Genomic DNA, 24,004 nt, shown 5'->3' on the forward strand with positions numbered 1-24,004 from the left:
GGGTGCCATTCGACATGGTATTATGTATTTGATGTCAGAGTTATCAACTACCTATTTTATTCTACATTACCGATACAGCAACAGTTCGTGGTATAAGAGGATAAATACCAGATGTAATTAATGTCCAGGATACTGAAAAAAACTATCGATATGCATTTTGGAGACTCTAGAGACTACGCGATCATAATATGCAAAACAGAAGATGGACAAAGGCATTTGTATTCTTCACATGGACGTTACCGTGTACTCTGATTTGATGTCCCCAATTCACAGACATGCCTGTCTTGAGAACAAACAATATTTAATTTACTTATTTGGTAGAACAGACGTGTACATTTAACTAAGAGCTTTTCATAATTCGTGTAGATACACTGGTAAATTTGGAATTATAGTCAACGTTTTTTCTTCAATACGGAGTAGGTCCAATGGATTGACCCCGTGTATATCAGGTTAAAACATTAGTTGTTGATTCTTACCGCTTATTAAATATGTTATCAAAACATTAACGTTGATCTCAAACAGATAAAGTATAGTCATGAACAATGTGATGTCTTTATGTGTTTCTGAGAGTAGAAGAAAGGTCACAGATTACATACGGCCTTGAAAGCTCTTTGCTCGTTTACAGATGTAACAAACATTATTTAAACGTGTTCATTTGATATGTTTGCATAAACATTCATCTAGAATATATGTTTTCAGGGCTAAATATAACTTTATATATTAATAGATAACCATATAGTTGTATATCTTGTCATCTGTTCTGCGGCTGTACTTATATGGACATTTTGCAATTTGCATTATAAAAAAAATACATTTCTTTTGTTTTTTTCTGTTTGTTAAATGGATCTCCAATTTATTTTCGTTTATGTGGTGAATTAAGAAAGCTTTAAACAAATATGAACAATAAAAAGCAACAACTTTTTATAAAATGTTTTTCATCTTGGAATAAAAACTGGTTTACAACATCGGTTTGTATGATGAAAATCAAACGTAGGCCTGAGTGCACAACTAAGTTTGTCAAGTTTTACTCGACACAAATCGGAACGACAAGAACCACTAATGTGTGTTTCTACATTTCTGATGTCATAATGTTCTTTCAGCGACGACCGAGATCTTCAACTGTTTGCGGTAGACTTGAACAGGCCTGATGTCACACCAAATGTCTACGGATATTGCAACTGTAAGTAAATCATTAAGCATTTCACCCAGATAGTAACGAACCTACAGCGACGAACGTGGAAGATGTATTAAAGTATGACAATACTAACTGATCAAAATTCTTAATGGGGAAACAGGAACTGGTCGTTATGTGTGGTCATCCTTAAAAAGAAGCATGGCTCATTCCAATTCATCCGACCTTTACGTGTACGAAAAATATAGAGTTAACTTCTTTAACGCAACGACCTACAATGGTGATATTGACTGGCACAACAAATTTGAACATGTTATAGTTTTATGTATTGTATTATATGCTCTAAATCTTATTGTATATTTTCCCTACGTATATAATTAATCTGTGTCTTGGTGAACATCTAAACAAGCGATAGAATGGTTGCTTTCTGATCTCTTAAGAACAGAAACCACGAAATGTGATACACCATTACTCATTAGGCTTAAAACAGTTAAAATCTCCTGGTGTGTTTTAGGAGATTATAAATTGGATATTATTTTACAGACTTAATTTCTAGACCAAGCATATTTAATTTTACAAATAAGAGACTATTTCACAAATTTAATCTCTATAACAGGCGTCTTCAGTTTACAAGTACAGCACACCACTTTAAATGGTTAATCTCAACACCAGATGTATTGAGGTTTGTAAATTAGGCCACTACTTCGCAACTTTAGTCTCTACAACAGGTATATTAAAATTTATAAATGTAATACATTGTTTCACTGAGTTAGTTCCTACAACAGGCAACTAAACATCTGAATATGTGATTCAGGTTTTTTAAAAAAACATTTAACACCAGGTTTCCAAACCAGTTAACAAAAATAACAAAATGTTCCGATGTATTATTCTTCAATAATTTAGTGAAGCTTATAAAAACGGCGCATCATTAACCTCTATACAACTACAAGCTATTAAGAAGTTTACAAGTGACTCAACACAGTTAATCATTACATCGTTTTTTTTAAAAACCATGTTATATTAAACCACCCACTATATTAACAAGATGACTAACCCATACAGTACACCATAATAGTTTAATTAGTTTTCTGGAAAAACAACAAAGATTAATTAAATTCAACTACCTACCAAAAGGGGGCGCCACTACAATTATTTTTCAAATTGAAAATTGTGTTTCAGAATAAATATACTTTCATGGTAAGATTATTTTTCTTTACTTTACCTTCTAATTAAACTTATTCTTCTGTTAGGTTAAAATACGAATGAAACCAGTTTAAGAGTAAATAAAAGCTATTATAAAGTAAAATTATACTGATTGGCCATTAAGATCTCAGAGCAAGGTATGAATTTACTTACAAGAATGTAAGATATGAATTTTAATGTCATACACATAAAACCGTAACCTAATGACGTCAGTAAACAGCGGAAGTTACATTTAATTACACATTGTGAGGTTGAAATTACAAGGAAATCTTAGCATGAACGAAAGTAACTCCTCGAAGTGATTGTATGGGCTGGTTAACCATGTGATGACAAAATAAACGTACCCTTATTTGTAATATAGACTTGCATGGGCAATTTTGATTTAGCACACAGGATCAGATACAAAAGTTGTAGTGATTTTCAAACGGAACCTCAAACTCAAACGCTTTTGAATATTCACTATTTTTCTTCAGGAAAATAATGGATTATGTTTAGTGAGTGCAATAAAATATACAAGCACCGATCTCGGCATAAACTAAACCTGACACCAACCACTCTAGGTTATGATTGGCTGGTTTTTAAGGTTATATTACATGGGCAATGCCGATAAACTAAGATTACCAAGAAAGTGGCTAATTATACCAACAGATATATATATATATATAACAGAATATATATATATATATTCAGATGTACTCTGAAAATAGAATATCATTAGCTGTAGTAAGAAATAAGCAAAAAACAGATAGGAAGATAAACAGGTAGAAGAGAGTACACGAAAAGAAGAGAGCTATCAAATGGTTTGTTTTACGTGGAATTAAGCACAAACCTACAGAATGGGCTATCTGTGTCCTGCCCACCACGGATATTGAAGCCTGATTTCTAGAAGTGCGAGTCCGCAGACAAACCTCTAAGTCACTGGGGGCTATCAGATGAAGGATATAGACCAGTTTAATTTAGCTGATAACAAGAAATAACTATGATACACTATTGGACAAGCAGATAGACAGAAGTCAACCAAACTGGTGAGTACTCAAAATTATCCGGCAATATAGAAAGGAGATATTTAGAAAAAAAATGTATTTAAATTTTTTTAGAGAAAATCTCTTCAGGATGATACGTATACAAAAGTTAACCTGAAAGACAACAGATAGAAAAAATCTAACGAGAATTATGAACAGAAAAAAACAACAACAACAACAACAACAACATGGCCAGAGGTACAAAAGTAGGAAACGTCGAAAAAGATACTCGGAAGACAGTCGGAATAGTACATGGTACAAAAGGTATTCAGGAGCATAGTCTGATAATACATTAAAAAATGACTGAAATGTGCAGACAGGAGCTTTTTAAAATGACAAGTAAATAGGAAATAGTTGACCAAGTAACATTATAAACGTAATAGTATTTCAATAAAAAATGATAATGTTTGATAGTTTGTCTGGTAGGCAGGCTACTAACGTCCAACTGTCGAGACAGTTGTTTCCGATGTGAACCGATCCAAACCCAAGTTTATGGTAAAATCTACTGAGCAATATGTACGTTCACGCCCTTAATTCACTCATGTTGTTTTCTACTATCCTCTTACAAAACTACATATACAATAACCATGATTTCGCTTACATTCAAAGCATTGGTTTGTTTTATTCCTTAAAATTTGATATACCAAACCAAACACTTTTATTAATGAGCAAAATATACTGAGTATACTTTATTTGAATCACATCCTGTATAAGAGTATATGCTATAGAAATGTACAGTTCTTCCAAAATCTAAATACGAACAAAAGATTAGAGACAAAATATTTTCTGTGATACGTAATTGGATGTCTTGCACTTAAATAAACTACATCACGCGCTCTGTGGAAGTTTGAACACGCTTTGATAATTAGACATTGGATTAACGGAGCGGCCTTTATTGGTGGCCATTATGTAAGGAGGCAAAGATTTCTGTACAAGTGACTTCTGTACAAGAAAAAATTCCTTGACATTTGGCTCTAATATGACTCGTATAATAAGGAAGTAAATATTTTACAGTTCCTGATGTTTACCTTATATGTAATATTATTTCAAACATGTGCATAAAGTAAAAACGGCAGTTCATCTTTGGAACAGAGACAAATCTACGGATTTACAGTCTAACTCAGAGGTTCGGTTCGATTCCCCCCGGTGGACACATCAGTTAACCCAATGTGGCTTTGCTGTAAAAAAACACGCACACACCCAATTTTCGCCCTCAAATGCCACAGCAGTATGTCTATGGTCTCACACCGTTACAAACTAGGTTTCGATACTCGTAGTGAGCAGAGCACAGATAGCCCATTGAGTACCTTTGTGCTTAATTCTAAATAATCAATCAGAAACAGCATAAATAAATAAAATATTGCTGAACATATTTTGAACTACAGGGCCTAACCCTGAAACAGCCTAACCCTGAAACAACCTAATTCTAAAGCATAATTACGACTACAAAGTATTATCCGTTTGGAGAATATACTGAAACAGATTCATTCTTAAACTAATATTGATTATCTAAAAATGTTACTTAGTCTTGAATTACCCTTCAAAAATAACCAATGTGTGTCACAAACAAACAAATTTAATTGTAATTAAGCAACTAACATAATTGTGAACAAGAAAAAGATAAGAAGTAATTCTGCCCGAAAATAGAACAACGCTGATAGAAATGTTTCAGTTGACATACTTCTTTTACTTATTTTTAAAAATATGATATTTATTTTGAAACTCGATTACTCTGGACCGTTACCAGAGGAAAAGTGGGTAATGTGCACTATTTCCTGGAAAGGGTGCAGAAAGCCGCCTAAAGGGGTCACTTGTTTTAACTACTCGCACCACCATCCAGAAACGTGTTGTCTGTCAGTCAGTCAGTCAATAGATTTTAAAGTGGCGTCACACAAGGAACGCTTCATATTACGATTTGTGCTGTCGTGACATCAGTAAAACGTGCTCATACCACGAATCACGAGAAAGTTCATGCTCTCTGTAGGATACAACGCTACATGATATATGAACTTCAAAGGCAAGAAAGAAAAATATTTGGTACTCTTAATTTTTGTTTTATTTACTCTTAAAACACAACATTTTGGGGGACCTGCGTAAGTACATCTTGTACGTATATTTAGGTTGTCTCAAAATTCCGTACTTGTGGAAATGTTATCATATCACTGCACTAGTTCTTTAAATGGTACAGGTATTCAACAAGTGCATACCATTTATGAGTAAGAAAATAAAATTAAAACGATGGTCAATAATGCTAGTTGTAACCGTACCCTCTATATTTGACACGTTTAAAAGATATGGTCAATTAATGTCATAGATGTGTGTGTAATCAATGGCCACAATTGTGGTTAAAATGTGTAAATCAGAACTATAAGTCTGAGCCTCGAAAATGTATTTTTCAAGTCCATTGTCGAGTCGAATAGTCTTCGTCATTTAGTCAGTTCATTATATCAATGATAAATGTGCTCTAAGATATATTTATGTAGAGTGTTATGTATATTTAAAGGATCTATGTAGACGGAATAACAGCTACGAAATATATTTTCACAAAATAACTGAGTAAGTTTGGTACATTTAATTACAGACATGTTGTTGGTTAACATTCTGAAGCCGATAGACAAAAATACATTTGTTACCTTTTCAGACAGACATATTGTGGGTTAACATTCTGAAGCCATATGTATATATGGAGAGATGTCACATGAATGGAGTGAAACTGAACAAACATATATGTTAATCGGATAGACACACTTTGACATACTGTCAAATGAATGGACTAAAGCTTTTGGATAGAAATAGGTGTTGTTTGATGAAGAATTGAAACCGATTGGACAAACAGACACTTTGTCTAATTGACGGAAAGAAATCAAGTGGACGGACAAAAATGTAGTGAGATGAAAGGGCAAAACTCAGATGACAGACAGGTATGTTGAATTATGAAAAAGACTAAAACTGCTTTCACAAACAAACAGATTACCAAATAAACGTATAGAAACCGTTTTCATAAAAAGACCTATTGAAAAGCGAACGCACTGGGTGGATATATTATTGGGTGAATAGACTGAAACTGTTTGGACAAAAAGACTTTTTATTGAATGATCGTACAGAAATTTTGAACAAAGAGATATGCCGTCCAATTAACGGACTGAAATCATATGACCAGAAAGACGTTTTGTTAGACTAACAGAATGAAACCATTTGGACAGACATGTTGTCATGTATCTCAGGACGACTGGCATGGGTATTGATACGTTTACCAAAATAAAGCAGAAAACAACGTTACGACCTGTTTAGGTAATCTTCAGAAACGTTATTTTCTACTTTATTTTGGTAATAATATTAATACCCATACCAGCCGTCCTGAGATACATTTTTACTTCATATGGGTTTCTCCTCACTACTAGAGACATGCCAAATAAATATAAAGAAGCCATTTAAGCAAACGGGCATATTGTAAAATTAGCGGATGAAACTGGGTGGAGGCCCGGCATGGCCAGATGGGTTAAGGTGTGCAACTCGTATTCTGAGGTTCACGGGTTCGCATCCCCGTCGCACCAAACATGCTCGCCCTTTAAGCCGTGCGGACGTTATAATATTTCTGTCAATTCCACTATCCGTTGGTAAAAGAGTAGCATAAGAGTTGGTGGTGGGTGGTGATAACTAGCTGCCCTCCCTCTCGTCTTACACTGCTAAATTAGGGACGGCTATCGCAGATAGCCCTCGAGTAGCTTTACGCGAAATTCAAAAAACAAAGAAAGGAAACTGGGTGGACATACTAGCATTTTGTCGGTTGAACAGAGCGAAAGTGTTTGGGTAAACTGACATAAGATTATGCGAATGGAATGATACCGGGTGGACAAACAGATATGTTGTCCAATGAACGGACGTCAGCCGGGCTCAGGTAAGGTAAAAGTTATTTATACTAAAATAAAGGTAATCTCTTTTGCAAGTGTGCTATGTGAGGTCAAAAAGTTCAGAAGTTAAACTGGGGCGGAACGGTGTTCCGCCTCGTGAGGATTCAAGCAATTAGCGTTCCTGGTCTTCCGATTGGAATGTCAAAGTGGGTCACAAAAGAGCGTTCCACCCGACCCCCGCTGAGACAGCGGTAAGTCCTTGGATTTACAACGCTAAAATCAGGGATTCGATTTCCCTCGGTAAGGCCAGGAGATAGCCTGATGTAGCTTCCCTATTAGAGAAACACACACACATGCGTTCCACCCCTTTCAAAAGCTCCTTATAACAACAGGAAAAAAAATGTACTCAGCTGGTTGCTGAATAAATGTTCTTTCATACAATGTTGAGAAGATAACCGATAAACGCAGTTGTAAAACGTCTTATTAGGATTTAAAAAAACATTCAGAACTGTCAACATTAGAAATTGTCGATGATTGTACAGTAAAAGTTGGTATAAAACAAGAAGAATCTGTTGAACAAATTGCGTAATAAAATACCAATAGAGTTACTATATTTTGTATCTCAGAACGGCTGGTATAGGCATTAACACTTTTACTAATAAAGCAGGGAACAACGTTTCGACCTTTCTAGGTCATCTTTAGGTTAACAAAATGAGAGTTTCTCTTGATGACGAGAAACCCACTTGAAATGAAAATGTATCTCAGAACAGCTGTTATGGGTATTAACACTGTTATTGATAAAAGAGAACAACGTTAACTTATCTTAACATGAAGATGACCTAGGAAGGTCGAAACGTTGTTCTTTCCGTTGTTGTTTTTGGAATTTCGCACAAAGCTATTCGAGGGCTATCTGTGCTAGCCGTCCCTAATTTAGCAGTGTAAGATTAGAGGGAAGGCAGCTAGTCATCACCACCCACCGCCAACTCTTGGGCTACTCTTTTACCAACGAATAGTGGGATTGACCGTAACATTATAACGCCCCCACGGCTGTGAGGGCGAGCATGTTTGGCACGACTCGGGCGCGAACCCGCGACCCTCAGATTACGAAGCGCACGCCTTAACGCGCTAGGCCATGCCAGGCCCTTGTTCTTTCCGTATGAGTAGCAGTGTTAATACCCATAACAGCCGTTCTGAGATACAAAGAAAGCGTTTGCAATTTTTATTTCAAGTGGGTTTCCCGTCATCGAGAATTACTTCATTTTATCCTTCTCTATCAGTGCTTATCTTTAATAAATATGATTAATTGTCTTACCCCACGCCAAGTGTTATAATTTAACATGTTTATATTTGATAAAAAACGCGGGTCATGAAATTATGGAACAATGTTCGATAATTATTAATAAAATATTTTGTAAATGGTTCCTAAGTGAACTGGAATCAGGTCATTTGTTACAAGGTCTGACTTTGTAAACTTATTTGAAGTAGGAGTTCATGACCTCACCTGCGTTTGTGTGTTCAATCAACACGTGTGTTCATTACCATGAACGTGCTTATAGTTTTATAAAAATGTTTAATTTCTCTCAATTTACTGATTATTATAATTATAGTACGTTCCACTAGGGGATAGCGCTTATTTCCTCTTTAGGAATATTATTTGCATAACAATACAGATCTTGTACCAATATTTGAAAATTATTAATTCCATTTACTCATAGAAACATATAAGACACGGCCAAAGGTATGTGGACACCTCTTTGAATTAGTCGGTTCGGCTATTTCAGTCACACCTATTACTAACAGGTGCATAAAATCAAGCATACACCCATGCAATCTCCATAGACAAACATTGGCAGTGGAATGGGTCGTACTGAAGAGCTCAGTGACTTTCAACATGGTGTTGTCATAGGATGCCACCTTTCCAACAAGTCAGTTCGTCAAATTTCTGCCCTTATAGAGCTGCCCCGGTCAACTGTAAGTGCTGTTATTGTGAAGTGGAAACGTCTAAGAGCAACAACAGCTCAGCCATGAAGCGGTAAGCCACACAAGCTTACAGAATGGGACCGCCGAGTGCGAAGCGCGTAGAGCGTAAAAATCGTTTGTCAACAGTTGGAATATTCACTACCGAGTTCTAAACTGCCTCTGGAAGCAACGTCAACACAAGTACTGTTCGTTGGGAAGCTCATGAAATGGGTTTCCATGACCGAGCAGCCGCACACAAGCCTAAGATCACCATGCGCAATGCCAAGCGTCGGCTGGAGTGGTGTAAATCACACCGTCATTGGACTCTGGAACAGTGGAAACGCGTTATCTGGAGTGATTAATCACGCTTCACTATCTGGCAGTCGGACGGACGAATCTGAGTTTGGCAGATACCAGGAGAACGCTATCTGCCTGAATACATAGTGCCAACTGTAAAGTTTTGTGGAGGTGAAATAATGGTCTGGGGCTGTTTTTCATGGTTTGAGCTAGGCTCTTTAGTTCCAGTTAAAGGAAATCTTAATGCTACAGCATACTATGACATTATAGATAAGTGTGTGCTTCCAACTTTGTGGCAACAGTTTAGGGAAAGCCCTTTTTTGTTTCAACATGAAATGCCCCCGTGCACAAAGTGAGGCCCATAAAGACATGGTTTGCCGAGGTTGGTGCGGAAGAACTTGACTGGCCTGCACAGAGCCTTGACCTCAACCCCATCGAACACCTTTGGGATGAACTGGAACGCCGACTGTGAGCTAGGCAACAGTGCCCGCCCTCACTAATGCTCTTGTGGCTGAATAGGGCCAAATCCCCGCAGCCATGTTTCAAAATCTGGTGAAAACCTTCCCAGAAGAGTGAAGGCTGTTATAGACAAAAGGGTACCAATTACATATTGATCCCATTGTTTTGGAATGAAATGTTCAAAAAGCACATATGGATGTGATGGTTGGGTATCCACATACTATTTGCGATGTAGTGTATATATATATATATATACACCCATATACATACAAATACTAAAAAAATTCTATAAACGCTTTGTGTTCAGTCTGACATAGTTCAGTATATGTTACTTTCGTACAACACAAATAAGCTCTTGTAGTATTGGAAGTATTTCATAACACTATATTTTCTAAACACACTATTTACAAGAAGTCATAGATGGCTTACTAACCTTATGTAATTATTCGGTTTCCAGCTTTCTTATCAAACATACTAGTCACAGGTTCATAATATTTGTTTTTAGATACAAGATAAGCCAAATAACGTCGTTAGTTCATGATAAATATCTTCTTTAACATGAACACAACTGGTTCTTCGTCTATCAAATAACCAAAAGACCTTCTTATAATTTACATTTATCTATACTGAATATAAGTATAATATTGATTTGTCCCCTTTCCAAGTTACCTAAATGTTCATACATTACAGGAACAACAACACGAAAACAAAACAAACTCTAAAACAATGTTTTTAACCATTTCCAACAATTTGGATTAGTAGGTAAGTTATTATTGTTTCCAAGCATATTGTAATCTCTGAAACACCATTAAGACTCTAACATTATTATGGGTCTGGCAGAGCCTTGTGGTTAAGGCACTCGATTCACAATTTGTGGATTGTAGGTTCGAATATCTTCACCGAACAAGCTCGCCCTTTCAACGGTGGGAGCACTGTTCTTTGACAGTGAGTAACCCAAAAGCTGGTGTTGATTAATACTAGCATATAACATCAACAATAGGGACATTTAGCGCAGATAAGTCTTGAGTGATTTTGCGCGAATTTTAACAAATCAAACAAATACTAACTGAATCTCATGAGATCATAGTAACCAGTATAATTTGTTTTAAAACGAGAAAATTAATACAGACTAAACGGTGCGATTTAAAGATGCGAGTGATATCAGTCAGTAAATGAGAAAACGGAGAGTTAAAAACTATCAAACTTTATTTCTTTATATACATATACATTTGAAAAATTAATAACCATATCTTATTTAATCTTTAGTAATGAAACATATATAGAAACTGTTCAAAATTTATTTCGCTTTCAGTTATGAAACATGTATAGGACTTGCATCAAATGTTAAAAATGACCCATAAACTTTGTTAACCTTAGCACAGTTTAAAAGTTTTTCAACAGTGACTGAATAAATGCTAGAATAGTGAGTTAGGGAACTGAAACCACACTAACTGAATAATGCCCTCTAGACAGTGTCAGATACATGAGTTACTTCTCAGTAAGCATTGAATTTAATTTCACCAGTCACCAGTAAAAATTAAATAACAGTATAAAGATTACATAAATGTTAGAAAGAATTTGAGCTACTTTTACGCGACACCATCGGATTAACTAATATATACACTGCTGGCCAAAATCTTAAAGCCAATGAACATAAAGAAAAAAATATGTATTTTGCGTTGTTAGACTGAACCACTTATTTGAGTACATCTTCGAAAGATGAAAATAAGAAAAGGGAAAATAAAAATAAAATACCTTTTAGTATTTAATAGGGAAAATGTGAAGATCTTGGCCAGCAGTGCGTATATAAACAAACGTGAAAATAAGATTTGTTTTCTATTGTTAACAACTGGTGAGCTAAAAAGAAAATCGAATTTTATTTTACCCTTAAGGTACCTTATGCACATGTGGACGAAACGGCAAAACCAGAAACAACGAAGATTCACGTGTCTCTTTGAACCGAATAACAGAACTGTTTGTTACTTTTATAACGACTGAAAGTGCGTAGATGTTCATCGACATCACGTCTCGAACTTTGGATATTTTGATGTGCAGCTTGGCCTTGCTAATAATTATGCCACTAACGGCACTTGTATAGTCTGAATCTGCTAACCACCAGGCTATTTACGGCCCTTGTATTGAAATATGAAGGGAACTTCACTGAAAGTAACATTTATTTTCAACTATATCAACAACAGGTACAAACCTGTAAGGTCAGGGGAATAGTTTTACTTTCATTGTACAGCACACAAAGATTCATTATAATATCAACTATTTATACTGCAAGCCTATTAATATTTTTTATATCTATTTCGATTTTTTTAAATTTCAGTTAATCACTTTCTAGTAACATGCTTGACCTTAATAATATTATTAGATAGCCATGCTTGAAAAACCGCAATATGAATATATATAGAAAACAAAATGCAGGTGGTGTATTGTCGTCATTGACGTATAATGTCTCGTGCATCTTTTTTCTTAAGCCTGTTTTATACCTGATTGGTAAAGAAGTGTTGTTATATTTTAATATATATATATATACATAATTTTCGTTCTTTATTTTCAGTATCGTCAGCTTTTTTCTTGATTTAAGTCTTTCACTGTTTTCCATGACTTTAATTTTTTTTAAGCTCATTTTCTATAATTACTGTGTAAAAACTGGCCCACGACCATCTGTCGGGTGTCGTATGGCATAAGAAATAAACTGTTTCAATATGAAGTCAACTCTCCGTCCGTAACTGTGCTTCTTATAATGTGTATATACATATATGTTGCGTATATATCTATTCTGAATGCGCATTAATAATGTTTACAGTTAGTTTTAGTTTGTGAAAGAAGTTTCTATTAGGTAACAGACTTAGTCTTCTTCAGAGTATTCATGCTCTAAAAAAAATCTATGGCAAACGAAAAACAACCAAATGTTCACCACTGCTTCAAGAAACATTTCAAACATTTTACTGATTTCCATTGTTGTTTATCTTGTCACCTATTTTGCTTTAAGAAAAACGGGACGTTGTTCTAAGTAGATGGATAGTGTTAAACATTATAAACTATTTCATATAATACTTTAAAGTCTAGCAAAAACAATCGTCGTTCAGGTTCACTGGTGATTAAAGTCTCAAGGCCAATGAACATAAAGAAAAAATATGGATTTTGCGTTGTTAGACTCAACCACTCATTTGAGTAGAACTTCAAAAGATGAAAATAAGAAAAGGGAAAATAAAAATATAAAACTTTTTAGCATTTAATAGGGAAAATGTGAACACTATGAAATTAGCCTAAATACTAGCTGGTCAAAAGTTTAAGACCATACTGAAACGAAGTGTTAATCAGTAGACGCGTAACGAAATTTAGTCACTTGTGTTCAAGCATTAGCGTTGTCAACATCTCTCACTGACATCTCCTGTGTTACATTGAGTAAAAACATGGCAAAAGCTAAAAAGTTGACAAAGTTTGAACGTAGCAGAATTGTCGAGCTACAAAAGCAAGGTATCTCTCAACATGCCATCGCTGGTGAGATTGGGCGTAGTAAAACTGCTGTTGCAAATTTCTTAAAAGACCCTGGGGGATATGGAACGAGAATTTCAAGTGGTCGAATCAAGAAAATTTCGCAGGCGTTGAGCAAAAGGATTCGACGAGTTGTCCAGCAAGACATCAGCTGATCGTCGAACCAGATTAAGGCCCTTACGGATGCAGAATGCAGTTCAAGAACAATAAGACGGAATCTACGGGACAAAGGCTTTACAAACCGTAAACGTCTTCAAAGGCCACACCTTCTTCCACACCACGAAACAGCTCGGTTAAACTTTGCTGATAAGCACCAAACATGGGACGTAGAAAAGTGGAAGAAGGTCTTGTTCTCTGATGAGAAAAAAATTTAACCTGGATAGTCCAGATGGCTTTCAACGTTACTGGCACGATAAGGATATCCCACCGTAGAATTTTCTACACGACACAGTGGAGGAGGTTCCATTGTGATCTTGGGTGCTTTCTCCTTCCATGGAACAATGGAGCTTCAGGGGCGTCAAACAGCAGCTGGCTACATTGGCATGTTGGAAGGAGCATTCTTATTGACTGAAGGCCCTCGTTTGTGTGGAAATGACTGGATCTTTCAGCAGGACAACGCTGTAATCCACAATGACCGTAGGACAAAGGACTTTTTCATGGCGAATAACGTGATTCTTTTGAACCATCCAGCATGTTCGCCCGAACTGAACCCCATTAAAAATATTTTGGGGGTGGATGGCAAGGGAAGTCTATAGAAATGGACGTCAATTCCAAACATTGCATGATCTTCGTGAAGCCATCTTTACCACTTGGAATAACATTCCAGCCAGCCTTTTGCAAACGCTTATATCGACCATGCCAAAGCGAATGTTTGAAGTTATTCGAAATGACGGCCGTGCAACTCACTACTGAGACCTCTTGTTGGGCATTTCCTACTCTGTTAAGAACTTCTCTTTGGTATGGTTTTAAACTTTTAACCAGCTAGTATTTAGACTAATTTCATAGGGTTCACATTTTTTCTATTAAATGCTAAAAAAGTTTGTTTTTTCCCTTTTCTTATTTTAATCTTTCGAAGCTCTACTCAAATAAGTGGTTGAGTCTAACAACGCAAAATGCATATTTGTTTCTTTATGTTCATTGGCCTTAAGATTTTGGCCAGCAGTGTATGTATATTTCAATATGAAGGCCAATTAAGCTGAAAACCGGTCCTTTATTTGTTAATAGTGTAATTCAAACATTACTTCTAAGTACTCAGCTCACATTAAAAGTTCTCATGTTTTTAAGCTGTAGTACTATCAGTGTTTGTTATGCGTCAGTAGGAAAGAAAGCACGCTTTAAACACGATTTTTAATGTTCACAGATTAATGTCAGTTTCGTTTTCATTGTGTGAATTTATATCTTTAATATTGCGTTTTAAACTCCTTGACTTTGACAGAATTTATTTTGAAATGCTTGTCAATTAACAACCACGTTTTTTATGTCTTTTTTTTTCCATTTCTCTATAGGTTATAACAGGATAAACTTGCATCATAAAATAAAATTTCACAGAAGGAAACAAACCATGACATTCAATAAGACATAAGAGAAAAAATAATTTCTATTGCGTTTTATATGAACACACAAAGTCGGTAACATTGTGTACACCGTGTATAGCGTTACCTCTTAGCAACAAGGATTAAAATACATACAAGCGTGCACACATACACGTGTCCGCGTGTGGGTGTGCTCGCATTTATAATATATCAATACATGAAAAAAAAACACTCTTATTTCTTAATCATTAACACTTTTTTTTTGTTCTGAAATATAAGGCTGTTTAATTAACCTTATAAGAGCCTACCATAAGTTATGGAGCAAAAAATACTGCTTTACGTCACGTAACCTAGATTAGCTATAGTTGTTAATTGACGTAATTATCTAGGACTTTTAATAAAATCACCTTGGGTCTTTAGTTGATGTTGATTTTTGTTCTTTTCTCTTCCGTTGTTAAGGTTAATAACACCTTTTCGTTTGTTTGTTGAATTTCTTGCAAAATTACCTGAAAGCTCTATGTACCTAGTTTAGACGTGAGGGACTAGAACAGCGCGAACTTTTGGACTGCTCTTTTACCAACGAATAGTGGGATTGGCTATAATGTTATAATGCTTCCACAGTAGAAGTGTCAAATACGTTTGGAGAGAGGATTGAAACTCATGACTTGCAGGTTGCAAATAGAACGCTCTAAACCACGTGCGTATTCAAGTAGATATACACACAATGCATGTGTATAAATGCCAGGAAAGAGCTTCTACTCTGTGTTAATGGTGGCCCGGCATGGCCAAGTGCGTTAAGGCGTGCGACTCGTAATCTGAGGGTCGCGGGTTCGCATCCGCGTCGCGCCAAACATGCTCGCCCTCCCAGCCGTGGGGGCGTTATAATGTGCGGTCAATCCCACTATTTGTTTGGTAAAAAAGTAACCCAAGAGTTGGCGGTGGGTGGTGATGACTAGCTGCCTTCCCTCTAGTCTTACACTACTAAATTAGGGACGGCTAGCACAGATAGCCCTCGAGTAGCTTTGTGCGAAATTCCAAAACAAACAAACAAACAAACTGTGTTAATGAATGTCAGATATCTTACCTTTTGTTTCTTTTGCTTGAGAAAGTTCCTATCATGTAAACACACGGCGATTTTGTAATGTCGTGGGACGGAATCTCATATCAAATCATACGTGTGCTTGTTGTATATGTGTATCCATGTTTTACTTTAGTTATGTATCATAATTTCACAATACGTAAAAATGTAAAAAAAGGACATATCGAATTATGACAAGATCTATATCAGGTTTGTGTATTTTTTGATAACGTGATATTATGCATCAGGTTATATCATTTTATATCATTTGGTTTGGAAGGTGGGATAAGTACGTGTAATAAAGTATCTAAAAATGCATCTGTGCTTCTAACAGTTTTATTAACATTTTCATATGTATACAATAGTTTATGCGGCACAAACATCCGTGTTTTCATGCTATGCATGTATGTATATGTACGTGCTTTACTATGAAAATGTCGTGTTATATACATACTTGTGTAATGTTCATGTCACAGCCTTCACTCAAACACACGACTAGACAGTCTGAAGCTATACTGTAACACATGCACTAGCCGAACACAACAACAACCGTAACGCCCACACAGTATTGTTCACCTTCTGTACACAGACGTTTCTCCTGTGATTATAGTTCTACAGTTGCTTTTTTCACAGTAATCTACCAATGTCTCTTACGTAGGCGTTTCCTGTGTATGGATATCGTTTACACTGATTGAATCATAGAGTTACTTTCAAGGAACTGGATCTGAAAAGCAGGGGTAATAAATAGATCAGAAAGTTCACTAACTGTTCTATGTCCTAGACATCTACATAATGTGAGCTATTAATCACATCAACGTGTAAATTAAACAAACAAGGACATCGGGGGGGGGGGAAGAAAAATTCCATCGCTGTAGCCTATGACGATTATGTTATGACAACACTTTGTTTTTCAAAGCCCTCAGTGAGTCAACGGTAAGTTTACGGACTTACAGTGCTGAAATGGATACAGTGCCCATTGTGTAGCTTTGTAGTAAAAGGAGAGCAAGAATATTTAACAAATAATTGAATAATTAAATTACTATTATAATTCGGTGAAATTATATTCTAGTATACTATATTGTTGATTATTTGTTATTGCAGCTGTTTTACAATAAAAAGAAATGTAATTGTAGTGTTGTTGTTGTTTTTATGGAAAATAACAAACACACAGTAATGTTTATCTCAAACAAAATTGCCAGATATTTTAGGAAAACTCAAAGTCTTTTTCATGAAAGGAACTTATTTTTATATAGAAAAAATGTTTGAAAGTACTTACTATCGGTTTCTTATATCAACGTTAGCATCTATTTGAACTAGCAGACAATTTTGCATTATCACAGAACTCTAATAGTTGGAAACTAATATTTGTAAATTGCCTAATTCGAACAACTCTTATTTTTTATAATTAGGTGAATAAAATTCCTCAATTACCCCAAATCAGATGCTAGGCCTAAGTTACACCAATACCTTACTTGTAGCCGGGGAAGAGAGGCACATTTCTGAAGTAATACATTCCTTTAAATTCTAACGATATAGTGATACGCCTAATTCTACATCCAAATTAGTTCTTTCTTTATTCATTTTCAATGGATAAATAGACGCACACACTGCATGACGATAGGTCTAATTTAAACACATATTTTGTCTTATCTTGTGGTATATTTTGAGTAAATAAAATATTTTATTAAATGCATATACACTTATCAATAGCTTTATTTATATCAATATCTTTCTCGCTTTTCAATGGAAAAAAAGAACCTTTCAAACCGTACCACCTAGTGGAGAAGAAATTACACACAGGTCATTTAATGGAAACCTCAAACAGAATATATATATCGTTCGTAGTACTGAAACTTGTAACGAAATAAGTACACTGCATTTTCGTTACTGGTTCTCACTGTTCAATTTTAATGGGTCAAACAAATGTGGCAAAATATATAATCCACATAAAGTTCATTCGGGGTCAGAAACAAAGAATACTATATTCATATAAACAGTTTCTAATACATCATGACTTATATCTGCTAAGAACACACAAACTCCTCGTATACTTACTTTTTGCAGTCATATATAGGTTGCTGGTTATAAAAACTGGGCATTTGAAGCGTTCGCATGTTCCGCTTCTTATATCAGGTTGTCGTGGTTTTCAGATACTTACAGGAACTGACCTCCATATCGCCTAAATGTGGTTTCTTATTTAAATATACCCACGTATCATAAGACATGCTTGAAAGACAGGAGAGTGGAAGGAGTAATGTGATATCATAAGTTTAGTGGAGACAAGTTTAATAAACAACTGTTTTGTTCTATACTCTGTCTTGTCAGTGATACCAACATTAAACATAATGGCAAACCATTACGCTATCTTACTATTCTCGCTACTTAGATCAATAATCACATGGACTGTAGCTATGCAAGTGTCTCAAGAAATAAAAATGGTTTAAAGTACACATAATAGCATTAAAAACTCCCAGTATTTTTGTGCTCATGATCCATACCCAGTGGTGTATTCAGGTAGTGGCTAGAGGGAGCTAAGCCCCAGAGCCCATGGTCTTATTGGGGGCCAATTAATAATTTTATTCTGTGTAAAATTACATTGGATGTAGGGCCTGGGCCCACACAACCTTAAATCTGCCTCTGTCCATACCACAGAAAAGGACTCTAAAGAGAAACTATAACGCTTAAACTTAACGGCACTTTTTCATAAAGTATTTCTCCGCGTGTTGATTGAACTTCGTGCGTGTTATTTTCTCAACCCTGATATCCAAAATGAAAATAGCCTATATCTCTTTCCACTCTCTCCTCACATACGACATTTCACAATAGTTTCAGTTTCTTTATCTAAAATAATTAACGAAATAATAACAAAAAACAGATTGCACGTTAAAATACAAGAGGAGAGGAAACTTAGAAGTGATCAATAGAAATATGTAACGACAACTTCTAAATAAAAAACGTTTTAAACAGAAACAAGCTGTGATATACATTACATTTTAACTTGCTTGTTTGTCTTTCATTTGACATATTTATATCACTAATATTATAGCCGCATAGCTGGGGTTTAAACAAACACATCATTGTGTGAATACCGTAAACATTACTTCAAATTAAATAAGTAGAAAAGAAGTCGTGAATATTTTAATTATACTCAAACAATGTAAAAAAACTTCGCACTACCTAACCATAAATGACGTTGATTAATCATCTTTTGTTGAATTAGCGTATTTCAAACAAAACGCTTAAAGGAAGCGTAAAGTCTGCTTGGTGTTAATTTTGATACCTACTCCTGGCAACTATGGTTGTAAGTCTTCAGCAGTAATACATAATATATACTAGAAAAGGATAGGCCTGTGTCTGTCGTAAGTAAATACGCAAATTCTAGCATAAAATCAGTCTCCTTAAAGTATAATTAGTTCATGTACATAAAACAGTGTCATGTACGCAATCGTTAAATGTTGTTTTACTTCACTATGCTTCTTTTCTTCCAGCTTTACTTTTTATGGTTAAAGCGATAAAATCTATTAAGGCTAAGTGTGTATGCGAGTTTGCATTCCCAACAATGTTTACGAAGCGTGATATCAGATCATGTTGTATAACTTGTTGTATAACTCTGATAACAATAATGGTGCTTTTGAGGAAAAAAATAAATATATTTAAATTGAGGGGAACTTAAAACAACAATTCAAGCAAGGATAAGCATGTTATAGATTATTTCAGAGTATAATAAAACATAAACTAATTCACTCTTAATTCTTCTAAACCAAATTAGAATGTATACACATATATGTGTATTCTATCATGTTTCTTATTTTGAGATGCTGCTGAACAGAGTGGATAGTAGAGGTAACAGATTTACTGTTATACATTTATTTTAATACCTACGTTTGTTTCAGTTTAAAGCATTTAACGTATATTGTTAAATATGTATTGCCTGTTCTCTAAATTTGTAGAAGATTCTCGAGAGTAAGAATCAACACTATATGTTTTACAGAAACACTATATTCTAGTATTGTTGAATTTTCGAGAATGTCGCCTTAACGTTTATAAAGAGAAACGCAGAGAGACAGTAATAGAATATTGTTTGGACGCTATAGTCAGTATACCATAAGCCTCGGAAGTTATACTAGTGATAAACGCTTATTAATCGGAAAACAACAGATATTTGACCAATAACGTTTATAGATTTCGAACATAAACCATTCAAGTTCAGAGGGTTAACTTTAGACGTTAGTAATTCTACGAAAACATTAGGTATTGTCGTTGGTGAAAAATTTACATGTGCTTCAAGCCAGCTAGCCGTCAAGAGAAATGTAACTGTGTATCAACATAAAAATAATTTGAGTCTCGTGAACGTCGATAGGATATTCAGTTCTAGATCAAACAGAAGACTTACTATAATTTGCAAGTTTGTAAAACTCTTGTATATAATAACCGTTATTATAAATTGTTTTATTATTTGTAAACTAAAACATATTTGTGTTCAGAAAGAAAATTTTGTGTATCAGTCTTATTGGCAAATATAATACATATTATCATTCAATTAACTTCTAAATTAAAAATTCCGGTTATTTGACATAGTAATACGTAACGTACGTAACATAATACATCGGAGATTTGTCCGAGATAAATTACAATACGTAACACATTACAAAGGAGGGAAGGGAGACAAATGTTTTTTGTTTTTTAATTTCGGGCAAAACTACACGAGGGCTATCGGCGCTAGCTGTCCCTAATTTAGCAGTGTAAGACTAAAGGGAAGGCAGCTAGTTATCACCACCTACCGCCAACTCTTGGGCTACTCTTTTACCAACGAATAGTAGGATTGACCGTCACATTATAACGCCCCTACGGCTGAAAGGGCAAGCATGTTTGGTGCGACGGGGATTCGAACCCGCGACCCTCAGATTAGGAATCGCACACTTTAACCCACTTGGCCATGCCTCACCAGGTGGGACAAATGAGACAGATATCGATAACAGGTCGAACAGAAAGAGGAATCCTGTAATGAGTGACCAAATCTCATTTCATAGCGTGATATTAATCCAGTTAAAGTATACTGTTGTAAAATTTATGTTTAAACGTGTTCACTATTCCTTAAACGTACTCAACACACGTTTATTTAATGATTTAAGTGTAACTAATGTTGGAATTTCCAAACCATACATAACAATATATATATAGCTACAAGTTCATCTGTAGCTATATATGACAACTTTTTTGAAATTATTTTCGATTTAATCAACAAGTCCATCTGGATGAGTGAGTTCGGACATGCTGACGTCATCTGTTTAATATTCACGAAAATATTATCTGAAGAAGAAAAGAAATAAACTGGGTTAAAATATATTTTATTTCGCATCACTATTAACCTCTCAATAAAGCTTCTCTAGAGCAAGGAGTGCAAAAATATTTTAATAACTAGAAGACAGTAAGAATTTCTATTCACGTGAGTTCCTCAAAGAACCCCCCCCCCGGTAAGGGAAAGCCTAGTCTATTGTAAAGTGATATACAACTCAAGAAATGCGTATTCTTGAATAGACAGAAAACAGAGAATTACAAAATAAACCCACTTCATGTCGAACTTCTATTTCAAGATTCTTTTTGCACATGTTAGTAACGTTGAGCGCATTCTGCGAAAAACGCATGCATCTACCTACAGTCATGTTTTTCACTGTTTTGAATGTCCGGTAAACTGAAAAATTGTAAATAACCAGAAGAAGAGAGGGTATTTTTTAACGTTTTATTTCTTTGAATCTTTCGAACTTTACCTCAACTAACCAATAAAAATTAACAGCTCTGCTTCTTAGTACATATCTTACTGCATACTTTTGACCGCTATAATCCAAGAGGCAAATTTCTCTGACGTTCTTATGGCGGTAAGGGAAGGACTCTTTATTTCTCCGCGGCAGTTCCTCAACAGCTTAAAACATGTTATCGTTTATTTAAACACATGGAAGAAGTTCAACTGACTAAAGCACGAGGAAAATGCTCGCGCAGGGTACGTAAAAAGATGAACACATGGACACGTGAAAAATGCATGTTACTGAGATAATAGGTTATTATACACGTAGTCATAAAACTACTATATGTCTTGATGACTTGCGAGTTCACAATATAAATATATAACTGTTATATTGAAATTCGTATCACGAGGAGGTTTTATTGGATTTTACACAACCGTTAAGCTTTATTACGAGGCTTGATACCTTTAATTTAACCCAAAGATTAATTGTTAAATTTCCATATCGCATCCGGTTAATTTAATTAGACAGTCCATTGCTAGCCCAAAGTGTAAAATGATTAATACGAAAATTATAGAGTTCTTCAAGTATAAGCAACCAATGTTACAAAACGTTACGTGACAGAAAGACCAAGGTGAATTCGAAAGCTGTTTGATCGCTCGTGGCTTAGTGGTTAATATACACGGGCAGTGAACCGGAGATGTATAGTTTGCGTCCTTTTGCCGCTGAAACGTGATTCGTACTTTGGGGTCATGTGTATATTATAAGAATGATAGCCAAATTACTCTAGTCAGTCAGAAAAAAACATAGTGCAAGAGATAGTAGAGGGCGCTGCAGACTTGTTGTATTTCTTTTAGTCTGTCAGTTCAAAATCAGGGACGGCTACCGCAGATAGGTTTTATATAGTTTCTCGAAAAAATTCTAACCACACTAAAAGCGGCTATTTATAAATGTGTTGCTATCCAATAATCCTGTAGAAGTAAATAAGTTTCGATTTAATGTAGAAGGATTTTTGTAATGTTCGACGTCTTCATTAAATATTATTTCAGCAGCTAGTAAAATTTAAAACCAATATATGTATATTTCAAACTTAACGTAGAATAAAACTATTCGAAAAACTTGGTCTCTTTCTCAAAGTGAACGAGAAAAAATACTTGCTTAGAGTCAAATATAGAACTAACTTGTGTAAATTTAAAAACATCATTCTATAAAATGCCTTGCTTAGAAAGTATAACATAGAATTAACGTACGCAAATTTACAAACAACATTCTATAACAGGTCTGTTCCATAAAAATAAACAAGAAGTAAGTATGAGAAACAGTAAAGCAAAAAGGTTTAATTTACAAAGTGAGATACCGATAAAAACTCCATACATTATTTTATATTGATAAAATGTTCTTCATTACGTATTTTGTGAGGTGTTGTTGTTGTTTGAAGTTAAGCACAATGCTTAATTCAGCTAACCAAGGGTATCAAAACCCGGATTCTAGCGTTTAAGTCCTCAGACATATCACTGTGCCACTGAGGGGCTTGTGACGTGTTTTTTTTAACCTCGACTAAAAGTTAGTGTATTCTATGAATGTGTGTAATAAAATTTAATATTATGTGTATTGATTATATTTTGTTAATTTAATATTATGTGTATTGATTATATTTTGTTACTCCCACATGTTTCTGAAACAACTAACTTCGAAAGTTAATAATAACATCGTTTACACTAGAATTATGATTTTTTAAATTACTACTAGCTATTACGTCTAAGTCTTGACATCTTGCATTGCCCAGAAGCACATAGAGTGGATTTAGGTTTAAACTGATGTTAGTAAGGAAGTGTGTGTGTGTGTTTTCTTATAGCAGAGCCACATCGGGCTATCTGCTGAGCCCACCGAGGGAAATCGAACCCCTGACTTTAGCATTGTAAATCCGAAGACATACCGCTGTACTAGCGTGGGTCTAGTAAGGAAGTAATTGCAGAGTTACCTCGATTGAAACAAGAAGAAGAAATATAAACAGTTTGGTGGGTTGGTCACTTTCTGATTTGGTATTTTAGCGATGGTTTGTTGCTTTGTTTTTGGGCTTGTTGGGTAGAAATACAATTGAAAGGGAGTGGTAATCATCTTTTAAAGTAAAATTATGTCATTTATTATTTTTAGACTGTATATTTGTATTATACCTATTGAGTTCCTTGACCATCCATACATATAGAGTTTATGACATATAAA

At 35.1% G+C, this 24,004-nt stretch overlaps 1 long non-coding RNA gene across 2 annotated transcripts in view; it reads right to left on the reverse strand.

Moving 5' to 3' along the window:
* LOC143223293 (uncharacterized) overlaps nt 1–24,004 on the reverse strand; it is a 162,007-nt gene that overhangs the window by 133,559 nt on the left and 4,444 nt on the right. The gene's annotated exons all lie outside the window — the stretch shown is intronic.

Source organism: Tachypleus tridentatus, chromosome 8 (assembly GCF_004210375.1).
Source record: "Tachypleus tridentatus isolate NWPU-2018 chromosome 8, ASM421037v1, whole genome shotgun sequence".
NCBI lineage: Eukaryota > Metazoa > Arthropoda > Merostomata > Xiphosura > Limulidae > Tachypleus > Tachypleus tridentatus.